The 21,198-nt window shown below is 37.1% G+C and overlaps 1 protein-coding gene across 5 annotated transcripts in view; it reads right to left on the reverse strand.

Annotated features, from left to right (window-relative positions):
- LOC134475440 (protein VCF1-like) overlaps positions 1 to 21,198 on the reverse strand; it is a 161,006-nt gene that overhangs the window by 26,412 nt on the left and 113,396 nt on the right. Inside the window, exon 3 of one of the 5 annotated variants that reach the window (XR_010046561.1) lies at positions 12,132 to 13,006. The exons of the other annotated variants lie outside the window; for them this stretch is intronic. The gene's annotated coding sequence lies outside the window, so the exon portion shown is untranslated. Of the gene's footprint in view, positions 1 to 12,131; positions 13,007 to 21,198 lie in introns of those variants that run through there. 5 annotated transcript variants of the gene reach the window in all.

Consider the following 21,198-nt stretch of genomic DNA (forward strand, 5'->3'; position numbering starts at 1 on the left):
ATACTGTTATATCATGACTGATCTTAGTTAAATCTGACTTGTTTGATTGCTGCTTATTATTGACAGATTTTATTCAAAACCTGTAAGGTTGATGGCAACAAATTGAGGAGTACAGACAACTATACTGAAAATGACAATGATTCACTATGATATCCATTCTGATTTGATTACTACCTGATTTTGTAGCTCTACACTATCTATAAAGTTGTATTTCTGTTAATTATGTTATGTACTGATATGCTCAATTATAATTTATCTGATGATATAGCCAATTCTGTTGATGATAACAAGAAATAGCACAGTGACCAGGATAGAATTCCTTATACAGCAGATTTATATGTCTTTTTAGCTTTATATGCCTGTAGGAAAAAGTTTAGTTCTGTCCTGCTTTGTTATGTTTTCTCCTCTAACATAGAAAGGATAAAATACATGTTAAGACTCAATCTTATGTAAAACCTAAAATCAGTTTATGAGCACTGATCTGATGACACATGATGAAATGAACAAAAACTTTGAAGAAAGAAAGTGGCACTGCAGTACCTAATCCTGATTCCAGAGTGTTATGATGTGAATTCCAGCAATATTATTAATCTTTGTTCAGAAGGATTTTAATCTAATATATTGTGTTAGGTCTCAACATAAATGAACATATGGATAAACACGTACAAGTCTAAGTGTATAGGATTGATAGTCATAATACTTAGTTTTTGTTGGATAGTTGAGCAGAACTGTTTGCAGTCTCCCTGGTTGAAATCCCATTTATATGTTCCACTTGTGTACCTTGAACAACTATTTATAGGGGGACAATATGTATACATCAGCTAGTGATTTATTACTGTCTATTTCTTTTCTTGAAAGTATGTACTATTTCTGCCTGTTTTCTACTTTGTTTTGTCTTTCCTTAAATAAAAAAAAGAACAGCCACAACTCAAATGTAATACATGGAAGGAAATTAAAATATGAGTATAAATTAATGAAACTGATACTAGAAAGACAAAAAAAAGAAATGATACAAAGAATCAATGCAGCAAAGTGTTGGCTCTTTGAAAGATTAAATAAGATAGACAAATCCTTAGCCAATTGTTATGGTTTGATAACTAGTGGTCAACTTAACGCCAGCTGGATTACATCAGCATTGAGAGAAGATGCTCCACCTGAGAAGGGTTGCCAGGATAAATAGGTGGAGAAGAAGAGAGGTGTGGAGAGGGATTGAGGCATTATGGAGGCATTGTTAGTTCTCCTACAAGTTGCTGTCTGAGCTGTTGGTTCTCCTGGAGAAGCTTTGGTCTTCACATCAAGCATTGCTTCCTGGCTCCAGAGGGGAAGACATGTGCTGCCTGGTCCCCAGGGTGAACTCGTCACGCTGCTTCCTGGCATGTTCCCGACTGTGCTTGTCATTGGAGGAGCTCGGGGCCTCCCTGTCGCTGAGGACAGCTGTGGTTCCTTTCAGGACAGCCCCGCTCTTTGTTGTGAGTGTGACTTCTCAGCTCCAGTGTAGAACCCTCATCCCACTAGCACAGCCCCTTCATCCTGCTGGCATGGACTTTCTGGCTTCCACCGCTGACCCTTGGGTCTTCCCGGCACGAATCCGTGAAAGAGACTGGCGTGAGTCCTTGTGGGCCCTGGATTTCCAGTTGGACTCGTGGAGGCGTTGTCCTGCGCTCTGGGTTTTTATCTGGACTCATGTGGGACATTGCCATGGGGTTTAGGCTCTTGACTTAAATAATCTATGTCGTTGGTGTTGCGGATAGATTTCCTGCATTCTCCTTTGTTAACTTTCAGTGACCATTATAAAAATATTATAAATTCCATGTCCTGACCTGAATTGTTCTCTGTGTATAACCCCAGACTACAACACCAATCTTACCAAAATAGGGAAAGAAAAGACCCACATTCTTGAAATAAGAAGTGAAACGTGTAAAATCACAACAGAGTCTTCCAAAATTCAGAAGATTATTGCTAACTTACTCTGAAAACCTGTACTCTGTTAAAATGGAAAAATTCAGAGGAAGTGGATAAATTCCTACATTCATATGAACTACCAAACTAAATCAAGATGTAAAAATCTTGCATAAGCCAGTATCAGTCAGTGAATTTGAAAAAGTTATATATATATATATATATATATATATATATATATATCCTACTTACTACTAAAATCCCAGGGTCCAACATATTCACTGCTGAATTCTACAAGACCTTTAAAGACAATCTAGTGTCCATACTGCTCAGACACTTTAACGAAGTCTGAAAGGAAGCAGTACAGCCAATATTATTCCTGGAAGACAGTATTGCCCTGATTCAAAAACCAGAAAGGAATGTGACAAAAAAAATAAAGAAAGAACTACAGGCCAATGCCTTTAAGAAAGATTGATGATATAATCCTCAATATAATATTGGCATGCAAATTCAGCAAATTATGCAAATGGTCATACATATCACGACCAAGAAGAATTCATTGCAGAAATTCAAGGATAGTTCAATATACACAAATAAATAACAAATCAGTATCCAATAGTATGCTAAAAGTAGGGAAGTTGAAGACTTTCCCACTCAATAAGAAATAAGACAGAAATGTCTGCTGTCATCACTTCTGCTCAATATAGTTCTTGAAACACTAGCTATAGCAATAAGACAAGTGAAAGAAATAAAAGGAATATGCATAGGGAAAGGAAGAAGTTAAATTATTATTATTTGCATATGACCTGGTCCTTGGCATAGAAGACCCCAAAGATTAAACCAAAAGGCTCCAAGAACTAACATATAAATTCTGTAGCATAGCAGGATACTAAGCCAACACTCAAAAATAAATAGCATTGCTGTACACCAATAGCAACCTCAATGAGATGTGAATTAGGAAAACAATACTCTTCATAATAGCATGAAGAGTACTGAAATACTTAGGAAGCAGCTAATCAAGGAAAGGAAAGACTTCCATGATGAGAACTACAGTAGGGAGATTAAAAGAGATGCCAGAAAATTGAAAGATGTCCCCTGTTCCTGGGTAGGCAATATATTCAAAATGGCCATATTTCTAAAATTGCTACATAGGTTTAATGCCATTCCATTCAAAATACCAGTAATATTCCATACACAACTGGAAAAAGCAATAGGAAAAGTAATTCTGGGGAACAAGGGCAAGACAGGGTCACCACAGTCTCAGACTTCAAGTTGTACTGCAAAGCCACAGTGATTAAAAATAGCATGGTGCTGTATTGGCAGAAAGAAAACTCATGGATCAATGAAACAAAAAGTTATAGAAACACCTCCAAGCACCCTCAACTAGCCATGTAATCCTTGATGAAGGGGCTAAATATCTTCCCTGAAGGAAAGATAGCCTCTTGAATAAATAATGCTGGGAAAATTTCCAAAGGTTGAAGCTAGATCCATACGTCTCACCATGCAATACATTAAAATCAAAATACATTAAATATATCTACAGTAGAAATTAAACATTTAATCGTATGGAAGATGAAGTAGGTAGAACTTTGGAAGACATAGACATAAGCAAAGACTTTCTGAACAAAACACTAGTAGCACAAGAAATAATACCAACAATCAATAAATATGATCACATCAAGTTAAATGATTCTTCACAGCATAGGAAACCACCCACATAATGAAGATAGAACTTACAGAATGGGAAAAAATTTACAAGCTACTCTTCAAACTAATACCTAGAATATATAAAGAACCCAGAAAAAATACATTCCATAAAGTTAAAGACTCAATTTTAAAATGGGCATCTGAAATGAATAGACTCTTCTCAGATACAAAATTACAAACAGCCAATAAATACTGAAAAAATATTCAACATCACTGGCCATTTGAGAAGTGAAAGCTAAAACAACACAGGGATTCCATCTCACTCCAGAAAGAATGGTTATCACTAAAAAAATCAATCAATAATACATGCCATGGGGCAAAAGGAGCCATTCTTCATTGTTGGTGGGAAAGTAAACTGGTACAACCACTATTAAGATCAGTATGAAGATTCTTCAGAAAACTAAAACTAGAAATTCTGTTTAACCCAGGCACTTCCTTTCTAGGTATGTTCCTCAAAGAGTTAAAGACAGAAAACAGTGATGTATACATATCCATATATATTTAGAAGTACAATTCACAGCAGCTAAATCTTGAAAACTGTACATATGTCCATCATCAGATAAGTGGATTAAGAAAATATGGTATTTGTATACATAAAGAGGATAAATTTGAATCTTTTGTTAAAAAAGATGAATGCACCTCATGACCATAATATGAAGTGAAGTAACTAAGATACACAAGCTCAGATATCTAATGGTTTCCCTTATATGAACATCTCAAGCAAAATACACACATAAATGTAAATATAATTATAAATGTAAATGTAGTATATAAAAATGTATATTATGTATTATGTACTTATATAGTATTAAGTTAAAAAATAGGACAAGAGAGAGAGAGAGAAAATGGGATTGTAATCCAGCAAAGACAGTATTTCTAAAAGTGTACCATGAATAATACTATTGTCTTACATGTTTTACATGTTCTTGGACTTACTAGTATGATTTTCTATCTGTATGTATGATAATCAACTTTATCAGGTCTTATAAGACAAATAAATGAACCTGATGCTGGAAAAATAAAATAATCAGAAGAAGGAAAAACATAAGAATTGAAATGTGCTATGTACATGTACAAATTCTTTACAGTTAATGTAATCATTATTGCAAGTATATACTAATAAAAGTTTAATAAATAAATAAATGCGATCTCACCTTGAAAAAACTCACAAGAATAAATTACTGCATTATGTTACTTTCCTTAATAACTATAAATTCACCATATATGCACTCATTAATTTGAGGTCTTTTTCTATTAAAATTATACTTATTGATAAAAAAAGAAAAGAGAGCTTAGTTTGTTAGCTCTTGGTTGCCACAACATTGAACCAAACTCTTTCTGAAACTTTGTCAGAAGGCCCGCTGCTACATCCATCCTTGTTGTATGACTTGCTAAATCCATTCTGCCAGCCATCCTCCTACAGGTGAGGGCAACTTATTCACTCTCCCTTTCTGGAAATTTCAACTGATATTTGTTCAAACCCCACCCTGTGCTCGGGAGACTCAACAGTGATCCAGGCAGTTTGGATTCTGCTCCCCCCACCTTTTTTTAAAAACAGAAATCTGAGTTTGGAGGAGAGTTAGATGCTGCATTCACAAATAAGGATTTATTTTATTGCAATGTTGAAAATCATCTCGAAACAAAACCGCAATAAGGCTTGAAAATTTATACAAAGAGAACTCACAGAACTGAGATATTTTAAGAAGACTTCCCTCTGAAAGGGATGTTAAAATGCCACCCAAAGTATAAGTGGGTATCATCCAGGTGAACAAGGCATAGAAGGGAGTGTGCAATGCCTGAGTCTGGAAGGATGGTGGTTTGTTTTGAGGGTCTGAAAGACAGCCAATGAGGATGAGGGGTACGAAGTAAAGAGAACAGTATTATGGCATGAGCATGAAGAGGTAGACAATGACCTAGGCTAGATTTAGCAAAGCTTTCTGGACCGGGATCTGGCAGACTGTCTTGGAAGTAATAGGTACATTTCTGTGGTTGTTCTGAGATGTTGAGCTCCCCTCAGTATATGTCCCCAAATATCTTGTTACTGTGCATGAGTAGCATTTCCTATAATTGAAAATAGGCAAATGGTTTTTTAAAAATTGATTTCCTTAACTACATAGACTGTGAGAATATGGAGCAGGAAAAAATATAATCCTTTAAGTGTTTAATTTGACTTGATGGTGGTTTTTAGTGGATTAGCATGGGTGTTGAGAGGTCACAATGAAGCTCTTTCAATAATCCAGGAGAGCAATGCTTACAGATAAGATTAGTGGTAGCAGTGAAGCTGTACCTGGCAGGACAGATGTTAAGTTGAAGTGAAAAGAGTGGAAGTAGTGATGGTTTTCCTGTGGAGGGCAAGGGAACTCCATTTAACTGAGTAATCACTTATACAATTGGAAGGAAAAGATAAGACAGTGCTTGAAAATGAAGAGTTTTCAATGACTGAGACTTCAGATGGAGAGGTGGTGGGGCAGAAGGGGTAGGATTTTGGATCTGGGAAGAAAGAATTGTCAGGTATATCTGAAAATAGACAGTTTGAACCTCTAGGCACAGAAATAGTACTGGAGATCATGGAGCTAGAAGACATCCCATGTAAGACAAAAAAGATCATGAAAAATTGTGACATGGGGAGCTCCAAATTTCAAAGGCGAGGTTAAGAATTTGGCTATATTTTAAAAAAAGGCAAGAGAACTTAGAAAACAAATACAGTGGAGTGACAGTCATGCCATCATTTCAGGAGAAAAATGTGGTAGCCCATAGCCATCCCAGGCTCACTTTACCCATAAGCTAGGACACTGGCTGATGATGTTTCAGTCTATCTTTTACCCTTTCTTACAGACACACTTACCAACCTTGTCTCAGGTGGGGCATTGGCAAAGGTATTGGTCTGTTAGATAATGAGGGCACCTGAGGCCTCAGAAACCTCTCTCTGACACACTCCAGGTGTTCTTCACATGGGGTGACTTCCCTTGAATGCAGAATAATTGCTGCAACTTTGATCATATTGAGACATATTTCCTTATACTAATATGTACAGAGATGACTATATTTTCTTCTGTCTTCAACTGCTCTAAGCACTGCAAATAAGGTTAGCTGAGGTATTGGTATGTAACCTCTAAAAACTTCAGACAGTCTCCTGTTTACTCACATAGTGCAAAAATATATGAGCACAGCAGGATAGTAGAGCGAGTCAGCTCAAAAAATATCAACTGGGTATGAGCCTTGAGATAGAGGCTATGAGTCTTCAGGGCACAAATTTTACATATCAAAAACTACAACAGCCTCCAAAAACAATTCAGTTGCTACTTTAATTAAATTATGTAAATTGATCCTTCTTCATATCTTTATCTCGGCATTTTGTAAAGATGATTTTCTTACTACCTGGCTAGCCAGCTCAAGTTACTCACATAGTTCTTGCTCTCTGTCATTCATTTTTGAGCCACCCCCTTCTTCACAAGATAATAAATTCTGAGAGAGGCCTAACATCAGGGCCTTTGTCCACACATCTTCACAGGGATTGGACTCAGGACCCCTTGGCTACTCTTAACTTGGAATATGTCTTGGTGTTTTTACTCTCACTGTGGGTTTCACTGGAAGTGATAGATTAAAATTAATTTGCTGCAGCTCCAATAACATCTCAGTGGGATTATAAATATAACATTTTGGATTGTGAAGAAGACTAAAAAAGAGACTACCAGAGCTGGTCATGGTGGCTCATGCCTATAATCCCAGCACTTGGGAGGCTGAGGCAGGAGGATAGTTGCAAGTTCGAGACCAGACTGGGCTACAAAGTGAGCTCAAGTCCAGCCTGAACTGCACAGCGAGACCGTGTCTCAAAAAGACAAAAAAAAAAAAAAAGAGTGACTACAGTATTTGGATTACCATACTTAATATTTGGAATTACAGTATTTGGTGCCCAACATGGAATGGAATACAAGACTTTCACAGCAGAAGAACCAACCTTCATCCAGGAGACAACCCACTAGACCTTGTGTAACAAATTTTAAGGGAAACAGAGCATTTTCCTAATTATATTGCTCAGACAAATATAGTAATTATAGTCTAATCACAAAGGTTAGCTATGGGCCAAAAACGTTTATTATCGACAGAAGAGGAAGACTTCAGTCTATCGATTATAAAGTTATTAAAAGATGAAAATATTGCTGTATCACTTTAAAAAGTTTTTAGACTACTCCAACAAATAGCTGTGTTCTACCCTCCTTCCCCAATGCAGGAACACTTGATATGAGAATTTGGATAAAAATAGATAAAATCCTTCATGAAGTCACAAGTAAAATAAAATAAACAACTCCACCCTGAAACTACAACTACCTTTAATTTAGTAAATATAGCCCTCAGGTCCTTATAAATTAGCTTAATAAAATACAGAGATCATCATCAAAGTTACATTACAGAAGACAATCTAATGGCTAAGGCAATTAAAGAAAAAAAGAGCCTTGAAGTAGCAATAGCAAATAATTCATATCACCACAGTACGGTACCTCCAAATGAATTGATAGAGACAAATAAAGCCTATTTTAAAAATGCTTAAAATCAAAAGAGTTCACTGCTACAAGATATTCACAAAGATATTCAAAAAGAAATACAAAATCTGTTGAATGTATTTACATACTCAGCTTCACTGACCACATCCAACTCAGAAACTGCTACTGTGGTTCCTACAGCCCCAATGCCTCCCATATCACAGATACATCACAGCACACCTCCCACTTCACCACACATAAAAAACTCAGATACTGTGACATGGTCCATGCTCAGGCTATGTGTTTACCAGTAACTGAGGAAAATGATTCAGATAGTCCTACAAGAAAACATGTAACACACACTGCTTTTAATTTCCTATTTCTCACAAAACTCAGACAGAATTTCATCAATAATGGGATTCAGGGTCCTTACACTTTAGGTTGTTGAGACAATATAATTCAAGATTTTTCAAATGGTGCCAAGCCACCTGACCCAGGTAGCTCACACATGTCTTTCACCTATACAATTTCTACATTTCAAATTACAGTTAAGGATACTTATTTCAGAACAAGCACAAAGTAATCAGGATAGTGAAGATAAAACCATTCAACTTATAACACAAAAATGCTATGTGGCATGGGCAAATATACTGATGTGAAATCTCAAGTACGCACCCTGCCTCTTCTTTTCTTGCAATGTAAAGAACTATGTTATACATGGATTTCTGCCCCAGAAGATGGTACATCCTTTACTCAAATTTTACAAGGCCCTACAAAAATTTATACTCCAATTTTCAGCTAGACTACATGAAGCAGTGTACATGAGAGTATGAAGATGAAGCTAAAATTATTCTTTGTCAGTTAGCATATGACAATGCTAAAGAAGACTATAAAACAGATTTGGCATCATTACTTTTAACACAGGATATATCTCAGCATGTTGCTGATAGATTAAATTACATGTTTAATTGGGGCAAACAAGTTCATATTCTCAGGCATTGACCAGAGCTTCTAAAAACACACAGTTACACAGGTCAGTCATAAACCAAACCCTGATTTACCATGTATCCCATGTCCACATTATATGAAAGGATTTCATTGGGCAAAATATTGAACACCTAAATTTCATGAAGATGTAGCAAACCGATTTCAGGGAAATGGGGAATTGGCCCTTCCCCAAGGCTAGGCACAAACACAGAGGAAAGAATAAAACAGAGTCATAATATCCCTGACACAGTTAAACCAACAGTATCCAGTCCAAACCAAAGAGACAACTGTCCCTGTATACCCAGGATGGGTATACAGCAAAACATTACATCCCTTGTACAAAAAGCCAACTAGAGTGCAGGATTAGGTTTACCAGCAGCTTCTCACATTCATTTATTAGGGAGTGAAAAAATAACCTTAATCCCCACAGGAATCTATAGGCCTCCACCAGAAGGATTTGTGGTGCTTGTTATAGGAAAATAAACTTTAATTCCTAAAGGTTTTATTCCAACACTAAGAGATGGTGATTGTAATCAAGAAATATCAGTTGCTGTGCACACTATTGACATTTGGGTAGTCAAATCCAGTGATCTAATTGCTCAGATCTTCCTTTTTCTCACTATCCAACTGTCTCATGCTCTCTACCTTTCATGTAAACCTGATTTAGACAAGCTCTTGAACAAAAAAATATTTTCCCAAAATATATCTGCTAATATAGTTATATATATTGTTAAATTGAAAAGAATATCTTTTGTGGGTTTGTTAGACACAGGAGATGACATCACAATAATCAGTAGTAAATTTTAGCCATCCACTTAGCTAACTAAATCTGCCTCCACATCCTTGATAGGTCTAGGTTACCCTCAATCTGTCTCACAGAGTACACTGCCACTTCCATATGTTGGCCCTGATGAGCAAACAGACTCATAACACCATTTATTGCACCCATTCCAATCAATTTATGGGAAGAGAAACCTTATAAAAGAGTAAAATATTGTTTTAATTACTTTTATTTCTCAAAAGTGTATGTCACTTGACAACAAAATCATAGCTAAAATGAAGTGTCAAAGAAATAAAAGTCTCAATAAAAATCTAAAAGGCTACACTGTTTCAATGGAGCCTTTGGTAAAACTAGATATATCTGAGATTAGATATAATTCAAATTTATAGTAGGTGCCATTAACACTTCTCCACCTACTTCAGCTCTACCAATTCAATAAAAAAATGACAGAGTGAAAATAGGTTTCTCAATGGCCCCTGACAAAGGAAACATTACAAATCTTGTCAACATTAGTAAAAAGCAAATAGTGCTAAGATACCTCAAACCCTCTGTTAGCCCATAAAATACTCCAGTTTTTGTCACTTGAAAAAAGTCAGGAAATGGATATCAAGACTTGAGAGCTGTAAATGCCTGCATGCTGCTAATATGGGCACTATGACTTGGTTTACCTAGGGTTACTAGCTAACATTATTGATCTGAAAGACTTTTAAAAATATTCCCCTGTCTCCTTAGGATAGACCTCTTGATTTGCATTTTCAGTACCTAACATTGATTTTTAAGACCCAGTGAGACCTTTTCAATGGACAGGACTTCCTCAAGGAATGGCAAATGGTGCCATTATTTGTAGCCATTTCATTGTAGCACAAGCTTTAAAGAGATACAGGACTCGATTTCCTCAAGTATATATGGTCAATGGCATCATATGAATGGGCCCCTGCTCAGGGAAGTTCCAATCCTAAAGCATCAGTTATGCTCTGCAAAATTATTTTTTCTGAGGGCCAATTTCTAGATAAATGGGTTTTTCAATGTAACATGGGACCCAAACCCTCAAACTGAAATAGAGAATAGGACTCCATTGGTTGTTCAGGAGTAAACCCACATGGATGATTAATGGTTTCTGTGTTCTCTGCCCAAACCATGTATGCTTCTTTCTCCATATAGAATGAATGAATTCTAGCAACTAGGAGAAAGTGAATTTGCTACACTTGATGCAATATTTTTATGGAAGAATTGTCTGTTAATTCTTTTCTATTCTCTCAGGCTAGTATCAAAAACACTGAGTTTATTTCTTTAGTAGCTCCATCAGAACTTCTGGTTTCACCTTTTCTTATAGATTCTTGATACCAATGCCAGCCCATCCACTTCCAAGTGATCAAATACAAATAAACAGATCCAGTAGGTCTTGCTTACTATAGTTTGAAAAGTCTTTATGACACTCCTGTTATAAACACCACCATTGTGAGGACCCTGGCTCTCTTTACAATCCCAGCTTCTGCTCAGCCTTTAGATATTGTGAGCAGAATTTTCCATTCAAATGAGGTTTTAAAATGGAGGTTAAACTGAGTAACTTAATGGTTTTCTCTGATTATGCCTGACAACCCAAGAAGTCCTCATTACATAAGCTGAAAACCTCATTTGTGGATCCTGCGACTCTGCACAAAATCCTCTGGAGTCACATCAAGACATTTGTCAAACATTACTTGCATTGTACTTGGGCAGAGTTGTGCAGGTCAGAAGAGATTACAGAAAGATGATAAATCATTTTTGTGTTTGGATGCTGCAAGTCACTGCATGAGAGTGTTGCTATCTTAAAAAATGCATTTGATGAATTTGGGGCCCCAAAAGAAACTTACAGAAATTTCCAAAGGCTTGAGAAGAGAGCAAAGGAAAAGAAGACAAAAATAATGGAAAATAAGTAAAAGGAATGGAGCTGAAATGAAAGGAAGTAAAAGGAAAGGAAGTGGAAGAGAGGGAAAAGGAAGGAGAAGGCAAAGGAAAGAGAAAGGGAAAGGAAAGGAAAGGAAAGGAAGGGAAGAAAAGGAAAGGGAAGGGAAGGGAAGGGAAGGGAAGGGAAGGGAAGGACAATGGAATGAAAGAATTTAACCAGCTTCAGACAAGTGGCTAGAAATTAGACCCCCAGGGAGAGGTGTAATGAGACACAGGACCAAGTATTCTTTTTAAAAAAAATTTTATTTAAAGAAAATAAAAAACCCAGAAAAACATAATTTCTTTATTTTTAAATTTTATTTTGAAAGTATACAACAGAACAAGTCAGAATAAAGCCAACTAAGATCATACAGTGAAATTGGTACAGAACTTCACAGCAGGTTACTGGGATAATCGTAATAGGTATCACAGTTTATTTTGTTATCTTTACAATAGTTGTTCTTTCAATCACATATATCAAAATGAGATGAAAGATAGAACACTATAGAACCTATCAAAACAGAATACTGAATAGAGCAGTACCATTAATCAGAAAACAGCAAAACAGTAATAAAAAATTTGCCTTCAAAGAAATGCTAGAAGGAAGTTCCCCTTATTTGCTATTGTCTACCTCCCAGGAGATGCTCAGATTTCTGGTTCCCATTTGCTAATGGGCAGAGGGAGAGGAGAAAGAGGATAGGGGAAGTGGGATATTTGACTCTAGGCCATGTAGCAGTAGGTTCACTATTGCTTAGCAGGGAGGCAGAATGGTTATTGGTTTCACAGCATCCTCAGTTTCAATAATGGCATGGATCTCAGGAGACACTGCTGGTTCTCTCCTGGGAAGGGCTGCAGTCTGCCACACTGCCTCCGCTTACCAGGGAGGCGAGGTGCTTGCTTGGATTACCAAAGTCCTAAGTTTCAACATGGCGTGGATCTCAGGAGACACTGCTGGTTCTCCTCCTGGAAGGGCTGCAGTCTGCCACACTGCCTCCGCTTACCAGGGAGGGGAGGTGCTTGCTTGGCTTCCCAGAGTCCTAAGTTCCAACATGGCATGGATCTCAGGAGACACTGCTGGTTCTCCCCCTGGAAGGGCTGCAGTCTGCCACACTGCCACTGCTTACCAGGGAAGGGAGGTGCTTGCTTGGCTTTCCAGAGTCCTGTGTTCCAACATGGTGTGGATTTCAGGAGACACTGCTGGTTCTCCCACTGGAAGGGCAGCAATCTTCCCACATAATTTCAAAACAATAAACAATAAGAAATTACTAGTTGATAAATTACATATTGTCATCTTAGAAATAGTTACTCAACATGGTGGAAAGGATCCTAGCTGGACAGGCTGTTTTCTATGACTTCCACAAGCTACAGACTGTATAGGAAAGATGCTAGAAGACCCTCAAACTGCACAATAGGGGTGGAGCAAAGATGGTGGATAGATAACAGCTGGCTACAGAGGCTCCCTGAGACAGTCAACTTAGAATTCAACATAATATATTGTGGGGAGCCCAAACAGGGAGATGAATTCTCTCATCCTAAGAAGAGAGTAAGGTAAGAAAAACCAATCAAGCAGAGAGTCCCAGTGCTATTATTGGAACAGCTAAAGGTTCAGTGCTCCTGCTGCAGTGGGCAACTTGCTGAGCCACCCAAGATCTGCCATGTTGACTCACTGGAGGCACATCACACTGAGGTCTGGAGTCAGCCAGCCGAATGGAGAGCTAAGCTGGTGGGGAGCCTGCATCAACCTGTGTTGAGTGATGGGAGGGGAGCCATTCCACAGAAAGGGGGGCTCTGGCAGATGACATTCTGGGACCATGCACGACTGGCAAGTACAAGGGGCAGCAGTGATTTCAGTCAGTTTTCCCTTTCCTAAGGCAATTGGTGGAGTGAGCTAGGCCTGGGTATGTGACCTGGTGAAGACCCAATAGGTTATCTAAAATCCATTCTTTATGGTGGTGGTGCACAATAATGCAGTGAAGCCTCAGAAGTTTGACTGATCTGAAGGGGAGGTGGCCCATAGTAATACAGTGCAGGCCTCATCAGCTTGACTGAGCTGGAGGGGAGGGGCCAGCATATGCTGCTCCTGTCTGCAACTCACTAGCACATGGCAGTGTGAAGGGTCATCTAGCCAGCATGCCTCAGAAGTACTGTAACCAACAAAAAAGAAACTGGGACCTACTGGAAGAAACAAAAAAGATGAGAAGAGGAAGGAACAAGAAAAGTCCCCAAGTCCCAACCCTGAAAACATTGACCCAGGACAAGTAAATACAAAGATGAAGGAGAATAGCAAACATGCAATATCAAACACAGAGCTAGTGGACATTAAGAGATATGTTCGGGACATCATAGACGAGTTCAAATGTGAAATATTTAGCCAAGTAAGGCAAAATATTAGAAGATTAATAAAAGAGATGCTAAGCACCTCTCAAGCAGACACAGACAGAAGGGAGGAACTCAAACAAAAGAGAGAAGCATTTGATGAAGAATATAAAGAAAATATAGAATACATGAAGCAAATTCAAAGAGATTACCAGGAAATTAAAACTCTATGGAAATATGGCAAATCAGCTTGAAAGAAACTAAGGATAGATTATCCAGACTGGAGGACAGTTTTGCAACGTGAGACTATGAAAGGAAAAACTTTTTAAATATAACAAGGAAACAAGCAGTAACAATACAAAGGCTAGAAGATGACAAGAAGATATACAACTTGAGAACAAAGAATGTGAATGAAGAACCAGGGGTACAAACATAGGAACTATAAAGGTTATTCACAGAAATAATTAAGGAAAACTTCCCAAACATAGGAAAAGGAAATGATATTCTGATGCATGAGGCATGTACAACTCCAGCCACCTACCACCAAAACAGAGCTACTCCCAGGCATATAATAATGAAGAGCCTAGAAATTCAATATAAGAACAAAATATTAAAGCTGTTAGAGACAAGAAACAGATCACCTATAAATAAAGGCCCATCAGAATTACGGCAGATTTCTCGACATAAACCAGCAAGTCAAGAAGAAGCAGGAGCAAAGTATTCCAAGCCCTGAAAGAAAATAACCTCCAACCAAATTTGATATACCCTGCTTAACTGTCTCTAGAAATTAATGGAGAAAGAAGATGCTTCCAAGACAAAAAGTAACTTGGGAAATTCACAACCCCCAATCCAACTCCACAGAGAATACTGCAAGGCATTCTAGAGAGAGAGAAAAGTAGTAGGATTCCAGGAACAGTGGCAGACAAGCCTCAATGAATGGAGCAGAAAACAGAATGAAGAAGATAAGCAGACAACTGATGGCAAAAAAGAGAGCATAACAAAAATGAGGCGGGGAAAGTTGGTTATAATCTCTATTATAGAAGGCTTTGAAACACTAAATTTAAAAAAAACCACACGTGGAGTAGATCAGGAGGCAGGGTCTACACTGAGATGCTATTTATAGGTAATATAATTAACATGAAAAAGAGTACATGGACTGAAAATCAAACGTGAGAAAACAATGCTCTCTGTGACAGAGAACTAGAGAGTAATAGGGGCAATGAGACTAGTATTTGTGGGTAGGTTGGATAGACAGACTTTAATAGGTAAAGGAATACAATTAGAGATCAAATCTAGGAGAGAGAAGGTTTGGAACCACTTAGGTAAATAGCAGGTTGCCCCTCCTCCAATTCAAAACCGAGGGTCTTGGTCAGACCCCAAAATGCACATTGTACCGTGGGGAAGTGAAAGCGGAGGGAGAGTCTTAAAAATGATGGCAGAAGATATTGTTAATAGGGTATCAGGATTTCAAACCCACATTACTCACACCACTCTGCTTAGATAGCTTTTAGTCTGTTTTTTGATAGATTTTATTGTGTCCCAGTTGTCTACTTGTGGTAGATTTGAGGGCACAGAGAGCTATAACAAAAATATTAGGATATAGCACAGTAGTCATCTTTAATTTCCTATTATCTTAATCTGGAGCCCTGTATGACTTATCCTATTTTATCATGACTGATTTAAGTTAAATCTGGTTTGTTTGTCTGCAGTTTGGTATCAACAGATTTTATTCAAAACTGATATGATTGATAATATCAAGTCTAAGAGTATAGGCAACTACACTTAAGAGGACAAGACTCTATGATACATATTCTGGTTTGATAACTGCCTACTTTTGAAGTTTTATACTATATACAAATTTCTGCTTTTATTAAAATTTTGTGTACTGATATATTCAATTATATTATGTCTGATGATATAGCCAACTCTATTGAAGATAACAAGAGACAACACAGGAACTATGGTAGAACTCCTTGTACAATGGTCTTATATGTCTTTTTAATTTCATGTGTTTATAGGAATATGTTTTGTTTTGCCTTGCTTTGTTTTGTTTCTCCCTATAATATAGAAAGGATAGAAATACATGTTAAGAATCATGCATGTGTAGAATCTATGAACAGTTTATGAGAACTGATCTTATGACATATGATGAAATGAACAGATACTTTAAAGAAAAAGAGAAACTAAAATACCCAGTGCTAATTCTGGCATGTCATAATGTGAAACCCAGCAATAGTATTATTCTTTGTTCAGAGTGATATTAGGCTGCATGTGTTTGTTCAGTATCAACATAATTGAAGATATGGATAACTGCATGTAGGTTTAATTGTATAGGATTGATAATCATATTTCTAAATTTTGTTGGATAGTTGAACAGAACTGGTTTCAGTCTTACTGTTTGAATCCCCACATTATATGCTCCACTTTGTATCTTGAATAACTTTTTGTAAGAGGACAATCTGTAATCATCAACTAGTGATTTCTTACCATTAACTTTTTTCTTTGAAAGTATGTATTATTTCTAGCTGTTTTGTTTAGTCATTCTTTAAATAAAATTTTAAAAAAGAAACTATATTACCCAGTGCTGATCATGGAGTGTCATGATGTAAAATTCAGCAATACTATTATTCTTTGTTCAGAACGACTTTAGCTTGCTTTAGTTTGTTTAATCCCAACATAAATGAATATATGGATAACTGCATGTATGTTTAAGTGTATAGGGTTGACAACCACATTAATAAGTTTTTGCTGAATAGTTGAACAGAGCTGTCTGCTGTCTCACTGTTTGAATTCCCCTTTATATGTTCCACTTTTGTTTCTTGAATAACTACTTGTAAATGACAGTTTGTAAGCATTAACTAGTGATTTCTTACTGTTTATTTTTTCTCTGAATGTATGTGCTATTTCTACCCATTTTGTGTTTTGTTTAGTCTTTCTTTAAATAAAATTTAAAAAAAAGAAATGGTTACTCAAGTTACAAATATAAGGCACACAGGTAAAGCAAAGATGGCAGATAGATAACAACTGGCTACAGAGGCTCCCTGAGATAGTCAACTTATAATTCAACATAATACAGAGCAGGAAGCCCCAAACAGGGAGATGAATTCTCTCATCCCACAAAGAAATTAAGGTGAGTAAACCAACCAAACATACAATCTTGGTGCTATTATTGGAACAGGTAAAGGTTCAGTGTTCCTGCCACAGCGGGTGACTTATAAACTATCCAAGGTCCCACTGCAACTTGCCAAGATTCCGCCACAACTTGCTAAGCCATCCGAGGTCCCGTGACTTCAACTCACTGGAGGTACAGTTACATCGAGTTTGGGGGTCAATGAGCTGAATGGAGAGCTGAGTTGGCAGGGTGCCTGCATCGACCTGTGATGAGTGATGGGAGTAGAGCCATGTCACAGAAAAGGCAGATGACATTCTGGGATTGGGCAGGACTGGCAAGTACAAGTGGCAGCAGTGACTTCAGTCACTTGTTCCCTTCCTGAATGGGATTGGAGTGAGTTAGGCCTGGGTCACATGACCTTGCTGAGACCCAATAGGTTATGCAAAATCAAGTTCTTCCAGTGGTGGTGCACACTAACCACACTAACCCAGTGAAGCCTCAGAAGTTTGGCTGACCAGGAGGGGAGGCGGCACAAAGTAATACAGTGCAGGCCACAACAGCTTGACTGATCTGGGAGGGAGGAGGTGCACTGTAATACAGTGCAGGCCACACCAGCTTGAGTGATCCGGAGAGGAGGGGCCAGTATACACTGTCCCTGTCAGCAACTGACTAGCACACGGCAGGGTGAAGGGTCATCTAGCCAGCAAACTTCAGAAGAATTGTAACCAACAAAGAAAGAAACTGGGGCCTCCTGGAAGAAGCAAAACATATAAGAAGAGGAAGGAACAACAAAAAGTCCCCAGGTCTCAACCATGAGAACATTGACTCAGGGTAGGTAAAGACAAAGAAGAATGAGAACAGTAAACATGCAGTATCAGACACAGAGCCAGTGGACATAAAGAGATATGTTTGGGACGTCATAGACAAGTTCAAATGTGAAATATTTATCCAAGTAAAGCAAGATATTAGAAGATTAATAAGAAATGCTAAGCACCCCTAAAGTAGACATAGATGGAATAAGGGAGGAACTCAAACAAAGGAGAGAAACATTTGATAAAGAATATAAAAAATGTAGAATACATGAAGCAGATTCAAAGAGATGACCAGGAAATTAAAAACTGTATGGAAAGATGTCAAATCAGCTTGAAAGAAACTAAGGATAGATTATCCAGACTGGAGAACAGTTTTGCAGTGTGAAATTATGAAAGGGAAAACTTTTTAAAAATAACAAGGAAACAAGCAGCAACAACACAAAGTCTAGAAGATGACAAGAGGATCTATAACTTGAGAATAAAGAATGTAAATGAAGAACCAGTGGTACAAACAAAGGAACTACAAAGGTTATTCACAGACATAATTAAGGAAAACTTCCCAAACATAGGAAAAGGAAATGATATTCTGATGCATGAGGCATACCCAACTCCAGCCACCTGCCACCAAAACAGAGCTACACCCAGGCATATAATAATCAAGATCCCAGAAATTCAATATAAGAACAGAAAATTAAAAGATGTTAGAGACAAGAAACAGATAACTTTAGAGGAAGGCCCGTCACAATCACGGCAGTCTTCTCGAAGTGAACCATCAAGTCAAGAAGACCTTGGAGTGAAATATTCCCAGCCCTGAAAGAAAATAACCTTTAAACCAGAATGATGTACCCTGCTAAACTGTCTCTAGAAATTAATGGAGAAACAAGATTCTTCCAAGACAAAGAGGAACTAGGGAAATTCCCAACCACCAATCCAACTCTACAGAGAATACTGCAGGGCATTCTAGAGAGAGAGAGAAAAGTATTAGGATTCCAAGAACAGTGGCAGAAAGGCTACAATGCATGGAGCAGAAAACAGAATGAAGAATAAAAGCAGACAACTAATGGCAAAAAACAAGCATAACAGAAATGAGGCAGAGATTTTATTCAAACTGGTATGACTGATATTATCAAGTCTGAGAGTATAGGCAACTACATTGAAGACGACAAGACTCTTTGATACACATTCTGCTTTGATAACTGCCAGTTTTTGAAGTTCTATACTATATACAAAGTTGCATTTTTATTAGTACTGTTATGTACTGATATATTCAATTATACTATGTCTCTTGATATCGCCAATTCTATTGGAGATAACAAGAGACAACACAGGAACCATGCTAGAACTCTTTGGTACAATGGTCTCATATATTTTTTTTCATTTCATGTGTTTATATGAATATGTTTTGTTTTGTCTTACTTTGTTTTGTTTCTCCCTCTAATATACAAAGAATAGAAATACATGTTATGACTCATGCACGTGTAGAATCTATAAACAGTTTATAAGAACTGATCTTATGACACATGATGAAATGAACAAATACTTTGAAGAAAAAGAGACACTAAAATACCCAGTGCTGATTCTGGAGTGTCATAATGTGAAACCCAGAAATAGTATTATTCTTTGTTCAGAGTGATATTAGCCTGCTTGGGTTTATTCAATCTCAGCATAATTGAAGATATGGATAGCTGCATGTATGTTTAAGTGTATAGGATTTAAAACCATATTTCTAAGTTTTTGTTGGATAGTTGGACAGAACTGATTGCAATCTCACTGTTTGAATCCCCTCTTTATATGCTCCACTTTAGTATCTTTAATAACTATTTATAAGAAGACAATCTGGAATCATCAACTAGTGATTTCTTACTGTTTATTTTTTTCTTTGAAATTATGTATTATTTCTACCCATTTTCTGTTTTGTTTAGTCTTTTTTTAAATAAAAATTTTTTAAAAAGACACTGTGGTACGCATTGCTGGTCATGGAGTGTCATGATGTGAAATCCAGCAATACTATTATTCTTTGTTCAGAATGATTTTTTTTATCAGTACCAGGGATTGAACTCACGACCACCTGCTTGCAAGGCAGGTGCTTATGCTGCTGAGCTAAATCCCCAGCCACTGTTCAGAATGATTTTAACCTGCTTTAGTTTGTATGATCTAAACATAAATGAAGATATGGATAACTGCATGTACGTTTAGGTGTATATGATTGACAACAATGTTACTAAGTTTTTGTTGGACAGTTGAACAGAATTGTTTGCAGTCTTGCTGTTTGAATTCCCACCTTACATGTTCCATTTTTGTACCTTGAACAACTATTTGTAAAATGACAACTTGTAAACATCAACTCGTAATTTCTTACTATTTTTTTCTCTGAACGTATGCATTGTTTCTACATATTTTCTTTAAATAAAATTTTTAAAAAGCAAAGCATACAAAGTGGACATTCAAATAGAGAGACTGCAAACAGTTCTGTTCAATGATCCAACAAAATTTAGTAATATGGTTATCAGTCCTACACACTTAAACATACATGCAGTTATGTTCTTTAGAGCATTTTCTTTTCCTCTCTTTTTTACAACAGAAATTACATAGTTTTGGTTTTTTTAATCCTATATTTCTTCTTATTATTTACTCTAGAGACAAATGTGATATATATAAATATAATTCCTATTTATTTCTCTAGTGAGGATAGTCTCAAGTTGTTTCCATTTGCCTATGAAGGCCTCAAGATCATCCTTTTTGATAACTGAGTAGTATTCCATAATATAAAAATACCACATCTTTTCATCCACTCTGCAGTTGATGGGATCCTGGCTGTTTCCAAGATTTAGCTATTACAAATTTTGATGCTATGAACATGGTTGCACATATATCACTGTGTTACAACCTTTTCAGTTTTTTTTTGGGAGGGGGGAAATAGCCAGAAGTGGAATAGCTGGATTGAATGGAACTTCCAATAGTAATCTTCTGAGAAATCTTCATACTGATTCAATAGTGGCTCCCTCTAACAGTGGAACATCGCTTCTTTTTCCCCACAGCCTCACCAACATTTGTTATCAGTTGATGTCTTGATGGCATCTATTCTTTCTGGAGTGAGATGAAATCTCATTGTTGTTTTAATTTGCATTTCTTGAATGACCAGTGATCATGAACATTTCTTCATGTATTTATTTGCCA

The sequence above is a fragment of the Cavia porcellus genome, unplaced genomic scaffold (genome assembly GCF_034190915.1).
Source record: "Cavia porcellus strain 051 isolate PalLab524CR breed Dunkin Hartley unplaced genomic scaffold, mCavPor4.1 scaffold_3, whole genome shotgun sequence".
Taxonomy (NCBI): domain Eukaryota; kingdom Metazoa; phylum Chordata; class Mammalia; order Rodentia; family Caviidae; genus Cavia; species Cavia porcellus.